The sequence below is a fragment of the Miniopterus natalensis genome, chromosome 12, assembly GCF_054644295.1.
Source record: "Miniopterus natalensis isolate mMinNat1 chromosome 12, mMinNat1.hap1, whole genome shotgun sequence".
NCBI classification, from domain to species: domain Eukaryota; kingdom Metazoa; phylum Chordata; class Mammalia; order Chiroptera; family Miniopteridae; genus Miniopterus; species Miniopterus natalensis.
Genome location: NC_142092.1, coordinates 72,950,336 through 72,953,859, shown reverse-complemented (window position 1 = coordinate 72,953,859; position 3,524 = coordinate 72,950,336).

The window sequence follows — 3,524 nt, the reverse complement described above, 5'->3', positions numbered from 1 at the left end:
TTTGAGAGGGGGAGAGAGAAAAACATTGATGTGAAGAGAAACATTGATCAGCTGTCTCCCCCAACCGGGGATCCAGCCCGCAACCTGGGCACGTGCCCTGACCGGCAGTTGATCCAGTGACCTTTTGGTGCACAGGATGACACTCAAGCAACTGAGCCTTTCCTGGGCAGTGGGAAGGTTCCCCGGGGACATGTAATGGTTGCCCAGCAGGCACGGGGCAGAGACCTGGATCAAATCCTGGTTGTCTGCACCCCCAGTTGTAAGGTCTTAGGTAAATTACTGAATCTCTTGAGTCTCAGCTTCCTCATCTATAAAATGGGGCAGTCACAGGGCGATGGCCCAGCAGGAGGGAGACTGGTGCGTCACAGGTGCCTGGTGCTCGCTGGCTGCTCTTGGTGGAGCAACCCCTCTGGTCTGCTGGGGGGCCTTGGGCTGGACTTGGCTGTGAAACATGCCCTGGCAGTTTTTAAGGGCACCCTCCTTCCTCCTCTACCGTGTGTCTGTCGCTGTGGAGTTGGGAGTCTGGGGCTGCCGTGCCTGGCACTTCTTGGACATTCCCTAAGACACTCCTGTTCCAGGGCTGCCTTCAGATGAGTGTTCTCGGAAAAAGCCCTCAGTCTTGTCCTGGCCTTGGAGGTCACACAGGGCACGGGAGGGCCGCTGTCTGAGGACCCTGCCTCCGGAGTCTGGCCCACCTGAGGTCAACCGCAGGCCCGCCGCTTAGTAGCTAGGAGACCCTGACTCGAGAAATGGGCCACCTGACACTTAGATCACAGAAGTGAGATTCATTCATTTCACAAGTAGCCACTATAGTCCCCGTTCCAGTGGGTGACGTGAGGGTGGCAAATCCCAGGTACCAGTGGCAGGTAGAGGTGTGTTGTGAAGGAAATAGCATTAGTTAGAGAGGATGGGAGGGGGTTACCTGAGCTACCAAGGTCGGGAAAGACCTTAGGGGGAGGACTGAAGAGCTGAGACCTGAGGAGGAGCCCTGGGGAGAGCTGCAGGGCGGGACCTGGGGGTGGGGTGAGGGTCGATGGGAATGAGACCCGGAGGTGGCTCAGGAAGCACAGGTCCCCGTCAGTCCTAGTCCAGAGGCTGGCATGTGGCCGAGCTCAGCTCTCCCAACACCTCACGTCCCATTGAGGAGTTTCGTTGTAAAGGGAGCAGAGACCAGGCCGGGGGAGTGGAGGGGGGCTCAGGAGGGGAAGGCTTCTGAAGGGGGTGATGTTCAGGCGCGTTTGCAGGCCGCGTTCTGGATGCTGGGGGTGATCCAGGAGCTGGGAGGGCTGTGCTGCAGGCAAGGGAGGGGAGCTGGTGGGAGCGAGGCCTTGAAACGGTGCCAGGCTGCCTGCGCAGTGCACGGACGGAAGGCCGCCCCGCAGCGCCTCCCTGGCTCACTGTGCTGGGGTTACTTCAGAGAAGCCTGTGCCCAGGCCCTGGGGCAGGGGCGGGGGCGGGAGGCAGGGGGCGGAGAGGGGTGTGGAGTAGTCTGAGGGGCAGTGGACTCTCGGGATGTAGGCAAGGGCTTCAGGGTGGGAAGACTCCCGAGGAGCTGGGCAGTGGGACACGGGGGGGTTGCACCTCCTGCCCACGCTCTGCTTGGCCAGGGGTGGCTGTGCTGCTGTGGTCACCCCTGGGGAACAGGGTGAACCCCAGCTGTGTTCCTTCCTGGCTCTCGGGCCCAGGTCACCGTGCTCATAGGAGGTGAGTGCAGAGGCCTCTTCCCAGAGGAAAAACCCTGCAGGAAGGAGTTGGGGTTGGCAGATGGCAAAGGTGAGGGCTTGGTGTGCCCAACACTTTCACCCAAGTCGGGGAATCCAACAGACACAGCGCATGGTGCACACAGGCATCTGGGGGGCACGGCTGAAAGGTGGGAATCCTGCCTGCAAGCCTCCCCGCCTGTGTGGGCCAGCTGTGGGGGGAGGGGGACTCGGGAGCTGGGAGGGCACCGTGGAGGCGGCGGCATTGGAGCAGGGCCTCGAATGGTGGGCACTGGGGAAGGGTGTTCTGCTGTGAGCAGAGGTGGGAGGAAGGGGGGTGGGGGCTGGCCTGCGGAAGCGTCCCAGCACCGTGCAGGCCCTGGACACGCAACGCAACACAACTGCCTCTCACTACCTGCAGGGTGTGAGCGGTTAACGTCAGCCTTCGCTGGAAGCCACAGGAGGGCGGGGACCACTTGCTGCCGGGTCCCTGGGGCAGCAGAGATGCACGCAGCAGGCGCCGAAATGTCGGATCGGGACCAGGGAAGGTGTTTAACCGGAGCCTCTGGGTGTGAGTGTGAGTGTGTGTGTGTGGGGGGGTGCACCTGGCTTGGGATTTAGGAAACTCAGGGCAGCTGTTTGGGTGCTGCATCAGAACCTAGGTGCAGGTGATGGGGCTGGAGTGTTGGCCCAGGTAACAGGGTGAGGGCCCTAGGCAGGGCAGAGGAGGCCCCTAGGCTGGGAAGGGGGGGTCCAGGTAGGATTTGGTGCTGAGGAGGAGTTCTCAGTGGCCCTGGGGACCCCCCTCTGTGCCTGGGAGGACCCCAGGGGAAGGAGCAGGCCTCGGGAAGATGCTGCGCTCAGCTGGTGCCCTTAGCGGAGCTCTGCTGGGTGGATATTCAGACCTGGCTGATGGCGGGGCCTGCGGGGCTACTACGACCCAAACCCTGGGGGTGGGGGGCCTGTGCTGCAGGGACTCCCAGGACCCCCTGGGCCCTGCCAGCGCTCCAGTTCCAGGCTCCCTTCCCTCCCCCTAGGTCTCTGATCCCTCTGTTCCTCAGACTCCCTGGGCCAACAAACAGGTAGGGCCTGGCCCTCTTCCCAGAATCCTTTTCCCCCTGGGAAGCCCCGGTCATTCTTCAGGGCTCAGCTGGGGCTTCACTTCCTCTGAGAGCCCTCATCTGGCTCCCGAGGTCGGGTGGGGGTCCTGGGTGTGCTCGCTCGCTGCCCCGTCCTTACCCAGCGCTCAGCACACCCTGGCTGTGGGGCTGTGTGTCTGTGACATCGCAGCTCCAGGAGCTTTGGGGCGATGCCGGAGGGGCAGCCACCTAGAGGGAAGACGGGGGTGGTGGGGGCTGTTTGCTTCACAGACACAGCTTCTCCCTCCTTGGGGCTTCTTGGTGGGGGCGCTGAGGCCTGCCCCCTATGGCCAGCACCGACCATCGCCACTCCCTGCGGGTCTGTCCCAGGAGGGTGCCACACGCAGGAGCGCAGGGCGGACTGAGTGGCTGTGAGGGTGAGGGCCTCCCTGTGGAGGGATGATGGAGGCACAGACGTGGGCCAGGTCACCTGCTCCTGCGAATCCTGCAGGACAGCAGGCAGGTGGCACCGGCCCGGAGGCAGACGCTGCTGCGTGGCGGAAGGGTGCTCCCTGTCACCACTGCCGGGCGGCCAGCTGGGGAGAGCCCAGGGCGGGCTATTGGCACGGCCCTGGGGAACCTGAGTGTGGTGGCAGGCAGAGGACCAGGACTCCGTGGGGACAGCGAGGGCTGGAGAGGCAGAGCTGGGAGGCCGGCGCCCTGGATCACTCCTCCAGCAGACCTG